Source organism: Leucopleurus acutus, assembly GCF_964270905.1.
Source record: "Leucopleurus acutus genome assembly, chromosome: 15".
In the NCBI taxonomy this organism is placed as follows: domain Eukaryota; kingdom Metazoa; phylum Chordata; class Mammalia; order Artiodactyla; family Delphinidae; genus Leucopleurus; species Leucopleurus acutus.
Window position 1 is genome coordinate 24,626,763 of NC_139157.1, and position 15,902 is coordinate 24,642,664.

Genomic DNA, 15,902 nt, shown 5'->3' on the forward strand with positions numbered 1-15,902 from the left:
TTGATGGGGGGGAGGAGGAACAAAGCAAAAGAATTCAGAAATAAGACTTTCACCTTTATAGCCTGTCAAATTATAACTTTTGAAGGTACGTGTATGCAGGCAAATTCCCCAGGGACTTCAGGAAATCCTATGTGTGTGTGTGTGTGTGTGTGTGTGTCCCATTTGTACTCTTAAGAAGTCTTATCTGGATTACATCCAAGGATATGACCCATTTCCAGAAGATGCAGTAGATGTTAAACCTCAGAAGACAGACAACAAGAATTGCAGCAGAGTTTGGTAATATTCACTGATATCACTAGAGCCTAGGGAAGAACAAAAAAAAAAAGATTTTGCACATCACCAATTTTAGGCTGTGGAAAAAAATCCCCCCACCGTCACGGGCGGGGCAGCTCACCAGCTCTCTAAGGAAATCTTGTGGCCTCTGGGATAACCCTGATATCAGGAAGCACAGTGGTGACCATCAAACGCATACATGTAGGGGCTTCCCTGGTGGCGCTAGTGGTTAAGAATCTGCCTGCCAATGCAGGGGACACGGGTTCGAGCCCGGGTCTGGGAAGAATCCCACATGCCGCGGAGCAACTGGGCCCGTGAGCCACAACTACTGAGCCTGCGCGTCTGGATCCTGTGCTCCGCCACAAAAGAGGCCGCGACAGTGAGAGGCCCGCGCACCGCGATGAAGAGTGGCCCCCGCTCGCCGCAACTACAGAAAGCTCTCGCACAGTAAATGAAGACCCAACACAGCCAAAAATAAATAAATTAATTAATTAAAAAAAAAACGCATACATGTATTCATCCACCTAAAGTAATCACCATATAAGAAGTTCCCAATAAACAACCAGGTTTGTTCCAAATAATTGTTTGAAGTCAGTTGTTTGAAATTTCGAACACTTTTTCCTACAGAGAAAAATGACAAAAAATATTTCCTACAAAAGTCTACAGAAGAATACTGAGAAAAAGTCATGACACCAAGCTTTGAAACTGAGTCTTTTAACCTCAGTTTCCTCATCTGTAAAATGGGGGTGAAAATACCCACTCTGTCTACCTCACAGAAGTATTGAAGTGAAAATTTAGAAACTGTGTCACTGAACAGGTACAGGGCATTTTAACATCAACTGATAACATTGTTATGCTATTGTATGAAATTAGTTTCAAATAATACTCCAGTCATGCTGGTAGTGAAAAAATAACTAAAGAACAAGAAATTGTAGTCAGGGAAGATATTGGGGGATATTATGAACGCTAGAGGTAGAGGAAAAGCAAAGGAGGAAGGTTAAATAAACGGCATCTTTTCTTTCCATTTACTTTTATTCCTTGGTTCTATCACCTAACATGCAGTTTAACTTACTTACCTTTATTGTGTGTCATCTGTCTCTCCTGCTAGGCAGTATGCTCCCTGAGGGCAGGGATATTAAGCAGTTGATTTACTGATACACCCCAATCATGCAGCACAGTGCCTGGCACGTAATAATGACTCAGTAAATATACGTTAATGAGTGAATATATAATGTGCTAATGATGCAAGGCACATTCCCATTACCAGTGTACCATTCAAGAGAGACGGATGGAACAAATTTCTCTCAGCCATTTCCTTAACAAACACTCCTAGGAAAACCAGGCGGCTGCAGCCTTTCAGTCAGGGCTTTGTGATCACGAGGAACTTGAGATTGCTCTGGGCTTAGGCAGATCTTCAGGAGCTGCAATTTTGCTTTCTGAACGGCGCCGCAGCGTGTTTCACTGTGAATCTTTGCAGGGAGGACACTTCAGTCACCCCTGGTTCACGCCATCTTCTCCTCCTCCCCCTCGGGTAGGGCAAGCTAACAGAGCACTGATAACACCTCCTCTTTGCTCCCTGATTAGAAGAATGTCCAATGCCCCCACAGGTCTTCCTCTTTCTCCCCCTGGGGCTGTTGATTCATTTTTCTCAGCAGGCTCCCACCCATTTTCCTAGAACTGCTGCCTTTTATCAACAGGCACTGTGCTGGGGGGCAGGGAGCTGGTTGTTGGGTGCAGCCCTCCAGAAACCTCAACAAAGGGAGGGAGCCCACCTCTCCCTTCGGGGTGGGAAGAGTCACGGTTTGCCATTCTGGGGGAGCCAGTCTCCCTGGGATCCTGCTTTCCAGCCCTGCTGAAGAAGTTTGTGTTCCAAAACCTTGCTCCAAACCAACATTTCTGATTTCACTCATTAGATTTTAGATCTATAAGAGAAATTAGAAATCAAATTCAACTCCCTAGTTTCAGAAGCCAAGAAACTGAAGCCCAGAGAGGGGAACGTGACTTGCCGAAGGTCACACAACCAGCAAGTGGGAGGCAGGGAGGCCTTTCCCACCTTAACCTCACCATTGCCTGCAGTGCCAGGGATGTCTGGGGAAAGTCAGACACTCTTACTTCCCAAGAGTAAACACCAGCAGTGTTGTAAGAGCAGCAGCAAAAGGTTGCATGAATTTGGAGGAATGAATCAGATTTTCGTAAGTTTTGAAATGCCTATATCCAGATAAATCCAGGTAGCAGTTACTTAATTTATTTTTTTTAAAGTACTTTTTTTCAACAGGTTTCCCAGCAGTTTGCTTTGAATAACCTGTTCTCCCTAATCTATGTGAAATGTGGTTTTCATTCCCACACTTTGCTGCTATAATCTCAGTCCACAATGTAGTCTTATAAGATGTGACTGAACTCAAAACTTCTTGATGTAATCATTATAGCAAATGAGTGTCTAAATTCTCATTATGGGTCAATAAAAGTTAGGCTCCGGAGGAAAAAGGGTATAGATGAAATAAAGTGGATAAACAACTCCAAACAAACATTTTTGCAAAAATAGGTTTCTAAATTGGTGTCATTGAGGGAATAGGGGTTGCTTCTAAAGTCTGAATCGGCAGACTCAAGAGGCCAAAAAAATTTTAAATGTTCAGACAATAATATTCTAGAGCTGAAAGGCCATGAAGACGTGTTATCTAGCCTAACTATGTCAAAGCGTGGTTGAGAAATCAAAAGCCGAGAACAGGGAGGGACTGTCCCGCCCAAGGTCAGTGAATTCCTAGTCAGATTCTCATTTTATCAGTTTTCACACTGGGTGGAAAAAGAGAGGAGTAACAGGGTAAGACCAGAGAGGAGCATGGAATTTTCAGGAAATATCATGAGTTCCACCCAACCAGTAGAGAAGCTCTCAAAATGTTTTTGTCAACTCTAGCTAGTTTTAGCACAAGAGAGTAAGTGGATCTTTCAGAATCACTGGGCAAAAAATGTAAGCAGAGTCTGGGTAAGCAAGCAGGCCTCACTGGAGGTAAATTTATTTTCAGGGATCAAAACCAGTCTGTACCTGGATGGGAAGAGATTGCTCACAGGAGGGAGTGGGAGATTTGTCAAAGCCCCTACTAGAGTCCTGAAATGCGTTCCCAAGAACTATGCCTCTAAGTCAGGAGACTTTGGGCAATGTCTGAAGACATTATTTGTTGTCACAACGGGAGAGGGGCGGGGGGGTACTGCTGGCGTCTAGTGCATAGAGGCCAGGGATGCTGTGAAACACCCTACAATACACAGAACAGCCCTCCACCTTACAAAACTGTATCCAGTCCCAAATGTCAATGGTACCAAGGCTGAGAAGGCTTGTTCTCCTGCTACCTGTCAATCAGTGTTCTGCTCAGATTCATCATTTTCTGCTAAACTCAAGAAATCAAATAACAATCCTAAAGACTCATGTCTCTCTCTCTTCAGATCTTTAGATTTTTTAAAGCCCTTTCCACCCAAAAAAATCCAGATGAAGAGGAGGTAGGAGAACAGGAAACAATAATTTCAATAAAAATACTTAGTGCTGGGCTTCCCTGGTGGCGCAGTGGTTGACAGTCCACCTGCCGATGCAGGGGACACGGGTTCGTGGCCCGGTCTGGGAGGATCCCACATGCCGTGGAGCGGCTGGGCCCGTGAGCCATGGCCGCTGAGCCTGTGCGTCCGGAGCCTGTGCTCCACAACAGGAGAGGCCACAGCAGTGAGAGGCCCGCGTACCACAAAATAAATAAATACTTAGTGCTGAAAATATCTGTGTAGGAGAGACTATTTCCATGTACTTATATTTTTCTTGCTCTTTGTTGTCGTTCCACCATCTTTGGTAAATTTGTTTTCATTTTAAGTGTTACAAGCAATTATTATGTATTCCAGGCAGGGCTCCCAAGCTGTGACAATTTAAATAAGGGGGACTTTTTTTTATAGGAAAGAAATGATAAAATGTTTGTTGAACACTGGAGAAAACCTTACATCAGAGAGCAAAATGCTTTTTTATGTCATTTTAATATTAATCCAAAATGAAAATGCCCTTCACTTCTAAATGGTAAGATTTGGCAGATATAAGATATAAGAGGGCAAGGATATGTCCCCTCCGCATTTGGAACTGCATGACTCCTGAGAAGACTTTGAAATAAATAGTATATAAGCAGCTACAAGTAATTTGTAAAATGGCTTAAATCTCTTACATATTCAACTTAAAGGAATAGAAGAGATCACTATGGCAGCATAGAAGGGATTCTGGATGAAGGATCTGAAAACTTATGTTCTAGTCTGAAAACTTAATTCTAGTCTAGTGGCCCACAACCTTGGGCAAATAATGTACCTCCTATGTGTTAATTTATTCTACAATTTTATAATAATGATACTTGCCTTACAGGACTCATAAGGTTGTTGTGAGGCTCAAAAGATATGTAAATGCAAATGCCAGCATGTAGCCTCCCCACCCCACCATTCCCGGGGCTCACCCTCCGCACCACACCTTCAAGTTCTCATCAAAATGAGGAACAGCCACTGCTGGCAAACATTGTCAGGGTCAGACTTCGAGCTTTAACAAAGGAGAGCTTTTGATGGACTACTTATTGCACACTTTCCAATCTCCTTTCTTTAATTCCAAAAAAAAAAAAAAAATTTGTGTGTAAGGTGAGGAATTATTGGAAGAGGGTCAATATAGCCCAAATAAGTATCTTTACAGAAGAAAGTCCTGACAAGTGGTCATGCCCCTAAAACCAAAATATTGGAATGTTAACTACCAAAGAGAATAATTGCTTTCTTGAAATTTCTGACAAGTTCATGAACGAGTGAGTTAGCAAGCCATGATTCTTACAGTTCTGAAGGGGCCATGCAGTGGGACGTTTTTACTTTGTAAAGTAGCTCTAAACAACATTAACATGAGGTAGGAATATGTCTTTGGTTTGCAGAGGTTCGGTGGGGATGATACAAAGAAAAAGTTATTATTAAGGGAAAGAAAAAAAAAAAAAAAAGGCAGCATTAGATGCTATGAGAAAGGGACATATCCAAAAGGGGGAAAAGAGGTTTTTAGAACACTTAGAATTTGTTGTTTTACTTATGTGCCTTTAGTATGTTTAATGCAAAATTTTATGGAGGCAACATAATAGTGGGTAAAGGAAAGCTAGAGGATGTAATTTATTTAGGCTCTCAAAGGGCTTTTGATGAAATCCTACACAAGAGACTATTAAGGAAACTTGCCAACCACAAGGCAGGAGGTAAAGATCTGTCAATCATGGGTTAAAAGTGAGTTAAGTGATAGAAGGAGAATAAATGACCAGCTCTCAGCATGGAAAAGAGTTAATGGTGGGGTGTCAGCAATCGGAACAAGAGTACTGTCCTCCAGGATATTTATTCACACCCTTAAAAATGGACTAAATAATGAGGTGCTGAAATTTGCTGACTAAACAAAACTATTTCGGTTCTCTAAGTCTATAGAGATGGATGTGAGAAACACAGAATCCAAACTCGGTAACTGGGCAAAACAGGCAGACGAAACTCAGAGCAGACAACTGCAAAGGAATGCATGTTGTAAGTAGCAATTTAAATTGCTCATCCACTGGGGTGAGTTCTGAATTAGTTCTAAACTTACAGGGAAAAGATTTAAGCTCACGGAAGACATCTTAATGAAGATGTATGCATGATGCTCAGCAGAGTTTTAAAAAGAGAGAGAGAAAGCAAATACACTGTTAAATTGCTGTAAGAATGAAAGAGAGTATATTCCAGTGCCATTACCGAAATCAGTGGTGCACTCTTGTTCTACATTCAGTTAAAATCGCCTTATTTCCAAAGGAAGATGGTAAAAATAGAAAGAAACATCTGATAACACCCAGGAAACTCATTAGAAGCAGTGGGAAAAGACAGGTAGAATTTCTGATGGGAAGTTTTAAAAGTTAGCAACTAGTTAATAATTTGAATGAAGGAAAGATGAACATAAGTGGCATATAAGTTTTCTATAAAGGTAAAAACCTATATTAATATTTTTGCAACTTAGATTGTAGGTAGACTAGAAACTGTCTATAAATGGCATTAAAGGAAACAGCATTTTCTTCTGATATGAGATGCTATGAGCTGATCGGGACCTCAATTCTCCCTAATGATACCCAACCCATTAGTTGCCTTTTTTTTTTTTTTGCGGTACGCGGGCCTCCCACTGCTGCGGCCTCCCCCGCTGTGGAGCACAGGCTCGGGACGCGCAGGCTCAGCGGCCATGGCTCACGGGCCCAGCCGCTCCGCGGCATGCGGGATCTTCCCGGACGGGGGCACGAACCCGTGTCCCCTGCATCGGCAGGCGGACTCAACCACTGCGCCACCAGGGAAGCCCCATTAGTTGCCATTTTGCATTTATTCTAAGAGGGGAAATAAGAAAATGAATGTATTATAAAGTTTCATAAATATTACTTCAAATACCATTTACAAGTCATATATCTCTTCCTTCAAGCCCAGAAAGATGCACAACGATTTCATACTGATATTGTGTATCAACGCTAATAAATAAAGGCAAGCACCAGGTAAAGCCAACAGTTAAATTGTTGCGTTCGCCTGACCTTGTAAAGTTCCTGGATACACAAATCATTACACACTCTCGTTTTTCCCTTTTCCCGAAGAGGCAATTTATCCCTCGATCTGCCCACCAGGAGCAGTAAGACTGTCCACCCCTCTGCCCTCGCCCTCTCCCCAAATGTTTAACTGAGATTGGCAAGTGTTGTTACCAGGAGATAATCAATCCAGAGGCTTCTAGAGATCAAGTCTCTGCTGACGGAGATCAGAAAGAAATGCCCTCCTTGGACCTCTTGTACAAGGTCCAAGTACTTTAAAATTGAGCCAGTGCTTGTTGAGAAAATGACATCCTCACACTCAAGCTAAGGATTGCACGATTGGGCAGGTGCATGGAGGGCAGGGAACGATGCGGCGGATGGTTATTGGCTAATTCCCTTCCTGGAGCATTTAGACTTCACCAGAAAATTAGGGCTGAGCTATTGGAGTCTTGGTGTTCCTTCACCTGTACTTACTGTGTTGAGGCAATTGATGTGGTATGGAACTTCAGAAGTACTTTTCCTTGTTTCTCTTCCTGAAATCTAATCCCTGAGCACTGTGGTAAACAAAAATAAACTAAGAATGACTAGCAATAAAAAATGAGCAAGAACAAACCAAATATTAAAGTAAAAATAGCATTAATAGAGCTGAAAATTGAATTTCACCACAGAAAAGTCACAACATAGCATGTTTTTTTAATCTTGCAAGTGGAGTGCAAATATTCTGTAAGGGATCAGATTATCCTTAAGAAATGATATATTTTTTCCTACAGGCAGTTGAATGCTTTAATAAAACATTTCAAGTGACATAGATATTTTTCCCTTCAAATATGTAGATTCTTTCTAAAAAGGGCATAAGGTAACATTTTCACAGCAATTCTGCAAAGTATGAAAGAACATTTTGCTGGGAGTTGGTATAAAGCAAGAGCATTCTATCAAGTGGAAAGTTACTGGCATGGCTGGGTGTTTACATAAGTATCTTCACCTCTACACTCTTTGCACCAAAATATTTTACAAGTTTCTTTTCAAAAGAAACACACACACACCAGAGCTGTTGAAGAGTTCGCTATTTTTAGGCTACCTCTACTCATCATTTATCTTCATTCTACCATGATACTCATAGATATCATTGCCATCCCCACTCCTCACTTCACTCTCCCCCAGTCTCTACAGAAGCCAGGGATTAAAGTATCATTTGTGAACTGCAATATCACTACGGTCATCCCAAACTATTGAACTTAAACATACAAATGGAGAGAGAGAGAGATTTATTCAGTCCCCTCTGTATTTGACAACTGAAAGGGGAATTAAAATGCTTGTGTGGGACTTCCCTGATTGTCCAGTGGTAAAGAATCCACCTTACAATGCAGGAGACAGGGGTTTGATCCCTGGTCAGGGAACTAAGATCCCACATGCCGCAGGGCAACTAAGCCCGCATGCCACAACTACTGGGCTCTAGAGCCTCAACTACAGAGCCTGCGTGCCGCAAACTACAGAGCCCACACATCCTGGAGCCTGCGCGCCACAACTAGAGAAGAGAAAATCCGCACGCACAACTGGAGAGAAGCCCGTGATCCACAAGAAAGATCCTGCATGCCTCAACGAAGATGCCACATGCCACAACTAAGACCCGACACAGCCTAAAATAAATAAATAATAAATAAATCTTCTTTAAAAATATGCTTGTATGGTAAACAACTCATTCAAATAGATGGCATTACTTACCTGAGACAGTAACTCTCCAGAATACAGCCAAAAGGAAAAAAGAGTTTCTTAACAGCCAAAACAGACGTCAAAAATCCACGCACTTCCCTTTTAGATGAGCCTCTCAGGTTGTCTCTCAAAGCCAGTTTGCCTTTCCTTTTAAGTTAATTAATGTATTGATTATATAACAATATTTTCTTAGGTTTAGATCATTCTTGCCATCTACGAATTAAACCTTACTTCATGATGATGTATTTTAAATAGTTTTAACAGCTTTATTGAGATATAATTCATACAGCACACAATTCATCCATTTAAAGTATATAATTCAATGTTTTTAGTACACTCACAGATATGCACAATCATTACCACAATCCATTTTAGAACATTTTCATCTCAAAAACAAACCCCATAACATTTAGCACCACTCCCCTATTCCCCTGTCCCTATCCCTACCCTAGCCCTAAGCTAATAGGGTTGATACACTTTCTGTCTCTATAGTTTCCCCTGTTCTGGGCTTCCACATGAATGGAATCATATAATGTGTGGTCTTTGTGACTGGCTTCTTTGACTAAGCATAATGTTTTCAAGGTCTATTCATATTGTAGCATGTATCATTATTCGTTCCTTTTTATGGCCCAACAGTATTCTGTTGTATGGACATACCACATTTTATTTATCTATTTGTCAGCTGATGAATACCCATCCACCTTTTGGCTATTATGAATCAATGTTACTCTAAACATTCTTGTACAAGCTTCTGTGTGGACAAATGTTTTCATTTCTCTTGGATATAAAACTAGGAGTGAACTTGCTGGGTCATATGATAGGGATCTATGGGTCTCTTTTTAGTCATTTGACAAACTACCATAGTGTTTTCCAAAGCAGCTGCACCATTTTACATTCCCACCAAGTGTATGAGGGTTCCAATTTCTCCACAACCTCATCAACACTTGTTATTAGTGGATGTTTGACTGTAGCCGTTCCAATGCATACGAAGTAGTATCTCATTATTACTTATGGTTTTGATTTGCATTTCTCTGATGACTAATGATGTCATGAGTTTTTTCATGTGCTTACTGGCCATTTGTATATCTCCCTCAGAGAAATATCCTTTGCCCATTTTTTAACTGGGAGCCAGCTTACTTTTATATTACACATTATTTTAACAGCTGATTTTTTAGTTGAGAAATCATGAGAAACAGCAAATAATAAATGGGAAGGAGCTATTAGAGACAGATATACTAGCTAACATGATATAACAAGAGAAAAGAAATACTCTAAAAAGCAAACATAAAACCTCAAAAAGCAGCACATTCTCCAATCATACACAGGATGGAGACGACAGTTTCAATGAGCCCCGACAGAATCTCTGTGTTACAATATGAAAGGTGACTGAAGTTTACTGTGATTACCTTAAATTTTCTTTAAAGGCCCATTTTTCATTCTATATGGACTGTTTACAAAGGCTGGGAGGTTTATAATATATTTTGGAGCTGTGGTGATGGGGATTAATACTTGCCATCAACTGTGTGCTCTTAAATGTGTAGCAACCAGCTCTCCAGGGAGAAGGAAAGGTCTGGTTTGTACTTCCACCATAACTGATTTCAGGCTACCAACTAGCGCAAGGGCTTCCTGAAATTTTAACCATCGGTTCACGAGCCAGTAGAAGTCAGCTTGGACACACCACAGCTTGATGTGTGACTGGTATAAACTAGGCGCTGTGTTAGTCTCTTTACATACATTATAACCTCATTTACTGCTTTCAACAATCTTTAAGAAGAAATGTGCTCATCCCCAAAGTAAACTGAGGCTCAGAAAGGTTTTATAAGCTTGCCCAGGGAGACCCAGCTAGGAAATGTCATTCTGGTCTTTCCAACCACAGTTCTTCCTAGTACGCCAAATCGATCCCTCATTTTAAGATGTTAGTCAAAAACAAATTTTAAATTGAGTTAAAAGGCACTTCTGAAGGAGAGTCATCCATTATTTTGAAATTTTACTCATTAGGAACACCACAGCCCTTGACATCCATCCATGGGCAAGTGAGGTTTAATGCAGAGGTATTTAGAATCAGAAAAGGCTAATTTGCAGCTTCACCGGAGGCAAATAGGCAGAGGCGGGTTCAGTGATAAGCCCAAAGTCAAGCAGGAATTTGCAAACAAATCTTCCCAGCACCCCAAGCAGTAGAAAGTGGCTCTGAGTAATCTAGAGATAGTCCCTTCCAGCTTCGCAAGCAGCAGTAGCTCCTGCCCAGACCAAGCCCTGCCAGGGCCGGGCCTGGGACTCTCACTACACCAGTTCCACAGACCCCCAGTTCGTGCATTCACACATGCAAAGTCAGCACATTAACACACCTCAACAAACAGCCTTATGGCAAACTGCAGGAAATTCCACTTCAGCATATATCATACAATATATGTCATACTGTCATATAACAATATGCCCCCTGCTTGCACTGTGCATCAGAAACCAAGGTAGCACCTAACCACAATCTTTGGAAGCAGAGTAAGTATACCTTTGGACTGAACATTACCAGGATTCTATTCAAATTAAACACCAAATTCTCTACCCAGAAGTCAAATCACTATACTTAAAAATTTGTAATTAGACAAAGTGCATGGACGGAATCACTTATGCAATCAGAGGCAAGTTTCAACTTTTGTTTCCAGCCAGAATCAAAGAGGTGGGTTGATCTACGACAGGATAACACATTGCCTTTGCCCTCCCTGGCACCCACTGTGGAATATATTACTCCATTATTGTGTGCCTGTTAGGTAAGCAGGATTTATAATTCAGCAACCACGCTTTGGTAATTATTTCTATATCAGCCAAGGCCCAAACCTCACCACATACCACTGTCCACAAGGCTTCAATACTACAAGAAAATTAAGATATCAGTCAAGGCTTTGGAAGTCTACTTTTAACTTACGGCAAGAACACAGAGCTATATTCTCTCAATACCTTCAAGAAACTGAGACCATTAATGTACTTCCCTATATTAAACCTGAATGAACAGAATAAAAAAAAACATGCACTTTTTTTTAATGCTTCTAGTGCTTTTTTTAAAAAATTAATTCATTTATTTGTTTATTTTTGGCTGCGTTGGGTCTTCGTTGCTGCGTGCGGGCTTTCTCTAGTTGCGGTGAGCGGGGGCTCCTCTTCGTTGTGGTGCGCGGGGCTTCTCATTGTGGTGGCTTCTCTTGTTGCGGAGCACGGGCTCTAGGCAGGCGGGCTTCAGTAGTTGTGGCACACGGGCTCTAGAGAGCAGGCTCAGTAGTTGTGGCGCACAGGCTTAGTTGCTCCGGGGCATGTGGGATCTTCCCGGACCAGGTCTCGAACTCGTGTCCCCTACACTGGCAGGCGATTCTTAACCACTGCACCACCAGGGAAGTCCAATACATGCACTTTTCTTCTAACCCTTCACCCAACAAAGAAGACAATAAACAGTAGCCTCATTCAGAGATCTTTGCTAAAAAGCAGAATGCTTTGACATGCAATATTGCCATTATTATAGGCTCAATAGTAGACATGTAGGGGAATAAGGGGAGAAAAGGCAAGAGGAAAGCAGCAATGGGCAAAGGCTGGATGCCTCCCAGCCTCCCCTTTCCACAGCCCACATTACTGGCAGGCACATCCACCCTCTGCCCCTTCATAACTAGAACTGCCTTCCTGGGCATGACAGCGTTCTAATGCAACCTTCCTCATGCCACGCTCCCTTCATGCTGCCCCACTCCCCTCGGACTCTGCTTTGCAGCCCAGCCATCTGGAATCTCATGTCCTTGGGGCCAGGCTTTTGGTTGTTAGGAAATACAATAAACTAGTTTAATAAGCTAATGGGAAAAGAGTAAAGTAGATGACACCACTCACCCTCCTGCCTCCTGTAGGTACATTCAAACTGCCTGGAAGTAATGGCTACTTTTTTATTGACTCATCCCAAGAGCGATCCCAGGGATGGGGATTTCAGCGCAGGCTATGAGAAAGGATGACACCACGTCAGGCTTTGTCCCCGGCCACTGAGATGGAGATGGCTAGAGTAAGGAATAAGTGGGGTGAGACCTGGCCTTATCAGTATGCATATTCCTTAACGGTGTGCAGATAGCTGAGCAGAAACCCAGCCAGCTTTCCCTAGGGACGTTTCCATTCTCACATCTGTGCAGATTAACCACAATCAACATTTGAGTCACAACACCCATCAAAGTAGACGGCTTGTAGAAAACAACCTTTTAGAATTCAAGCACCAGAAACACCAGTCTCTAGCAACAGCTCTTATCATAACCAAGATGTTGTGAGTTGTGCAACCAATTTCATACGTCTGGAAGGTTCTTTTGTCTGGTAGCCAGGTAAAACAAGGGTTGACGCCTTTAAACAATCTCCCTTCCCCCACATACCCTTCCTACACAGAATTCCTTTGGAAGCCACTGAAAAATCCCTTTCACAGAACAGAGGGATGAGAACAATCCACTTGCTTTTATATGAACCTATGGTCTCCCTCCAACTATCTGAGCTAGTTCCCTTTTCTTTTTCAGACCTCTTGTCAAAATTCTCACATTCCAGGAAGGCTCTTCCTACAATGGGGCTCCTCTAAATCAACACGGCGACAGTCCAAAGGCTGCCCAAAGAAAGATTCAGCCAGCTGCCAGCAATGTCTGGGCAATACTAGTGACCTTTCCTTCTTCCATGTTTTGATTTCTTAGTTGTCATGTCCCAGTGAAGCGACAAACATCTGAGGTAGGAGTTGCATTTACACTTGTTTTTTTTTTTTTACAGTGCTTCAGATGATGACTCTACTCAATAAATTGAAAATCATTATTATATACAAATGCATATGCTAATGGTGACCGGCAAGCTCAGATGGCAGAATGAATAAACAATTACTGGCAAACACCATGGTATGGCATTTCAATGAAGTCATCACAGAATCACTAGCAATTATCTTTGCAAACTTAAGGTGAGGTGTCTATGGGCTGAAAGAGAGAAATGCATACTTGTGTCTTAAAAAGAGAAATAGGAAAACTCAGAAAATTAGATTCAACACTCAGATCCAGAAATAATATTACAATCTTATAAACACACACACACACACACACACACACACACACACACACACACACACAGTAGCATGCTAGATAAGATTTCTTTTTTGTTTAAAAAAAGAAATCCTATCACATTAGTCAAACACTATTCCTCAGGAGCATGACAAGTCTGGTAAAACCAAATAGAAGGCAAAGATATGAAACACTTTTGACTATTGTATAGTTTTAAGTTTTGTCTTGCTTGACATCAGGCAATTAAAGTATTACATCCTGAAATCCTCTTCCCATCAGGAGGATTCATAAGTGATTAGAAGGCCTTTCTCAGTAAGTAATTATTAAAGGTCCAGTGTCAGCCCAGAGATGCACACTTCATGGGATTCCAAAGAGACTGGTCTTAACCTGGTGCTATTTTTAGTAGTGACTTAGAGGATGGTAGAGAATGCGGTTATTAAGTTCAGGATGACATCAAACTGGGTGTGGTACATTCTGCTTTGGAAAACTAGATAGAAGTGCAAATGACCTTGATGAGCTGGAGAAGTGGGTGGACGAAAACAGATTGAGGTTCTGTAGTGTAATTCACTTGGGAAGGAAAACAAACCACAGGATTGCAGGATTCATTTTGTGATGTCATAAAGAAAACAATCTGGAGGTCAGAGTCAACACAAACTATTGGTGTTTGTGCTTTAACCTTAAAAAACATGATTGATTTAGTAAAAGAAAACCAGGAGTCCTTTCCCTCATGCTCAGTACAGATACAGGCTATACTAGAATACTCTGGGATGTCTTCAGCCCCATATTTTAAAGTAGGATATGGAGAATATGGGGGCTTTTAAGAGGAAATAAAATTTACTTACTGATTACAAGTTACAGAAACAGCCCTTAGAGAAACAACTGTAATGATAAAAGTATTGACTTAGAAAAGTTGGAGGAAAGTACTAAACCACTTTCAAGCCTAGAAAGAGGAAAAAAGATGGAAGGATATCAGTTGCAAAGATTATTAGAAAATCTTCCTAGCAAAGAAAGCTGTGGAAACCAGAGGGCTTTGCAATGGAATCAGAGGTCCTTCTCTGAAAACTTCAGAGAATTGGCCTTTCCCCAGGTTTGGGAACAGCTTTATGTATAGACAAAAGACTATACAGGTGAAAATAAAAACAAAAGCAAAAACCTTGTATTTCCTGTTTATCTGTTTTTTCCCCTTTTAAAAGGTAAGTGGTGGGAGAGAAGGAAGGAGAAGGAAGGTCCACTATGTTTCAAGACTCTCACTTCTCCATTTGAGACCGTGTGGCACCATTTCCCACCTATGCTTCCCCAGGTCCAAACACTGCATTGCTCAGATTCTTTGCCACACTGTTTCAGGGATGGTCTTTGCAGGTAATATTGAGTTTTGGAGAAACTACAAGGCCCAAGCTCTTTGCCACCGCTGAGTGGGATGCAGCCTGATTCCCTAAATTTACACTTTGCTCATTTCCCATCACTGGGTTTTTGCTCAAACCTTGCACTCTGTCTGGAATGCGTAGTATGTCCTTTCATCAACTTCCTGAGAACTTCCTACCTTTCAAGGCCGGATACCGTCCCATCTCTCATGTAGCTGGTCTAACCTCTCCTTGCACAGTGATTTCTCCTTCCCAGGAACTCAGAGCATTCATGGCATTCATTTGATACACAGTTACACACAGCCTTGTGACATCTAAGGTACTGCTGACTCACCATTTAACATTTACTGTGTCTGCACTACATTCCCACTAGACTGTAAGCTCTTTGAAGGTGAGGATTATGTGTTAAATTGTTTCATATCTTCCTTTAGCACCCAGTTCAGCAAGTACTGCGTTCATAGTAGGGGCTGAGTTAATAGTTGCTTAATTCATGAAGGAATGATTAAGGAACATGTTTAAAGTAAATTTGATCTTCACCTACAAAAGTTGCTTTCTACCCTGGAAGACTATTTCCAAGGAGAGACTATTTCATGAGAAAATAAAAACCGATAAAGGAAAAAAAAACCCTTAACATCTCATAAATTCTTAGTGAGAAAAGTAGATGTTAACATTATAAAACCAAAAAAACCAATGCCTTTATATATAGAAAATATTATATTACAGAATCTTCAAAATGGTGTAGATTATAAAAATTATGCAACTGTTGATATTTTTCATCTAAATAGAACATTTCTTATTAGTACATGCAATTATAAAAGCCAAAAGGAAACTATCGTGTGTGTGTGTGTGTGTGTGTGTGTTTCATTTAAGATAATGATTTGGTCTAATAAAATTTGAACTCTTTTATTATTTGAAGATTAATATTTTATGTTTATTTTACCCCAGCTCACTAAGACTGGTCTTTCTGCTATGACAGT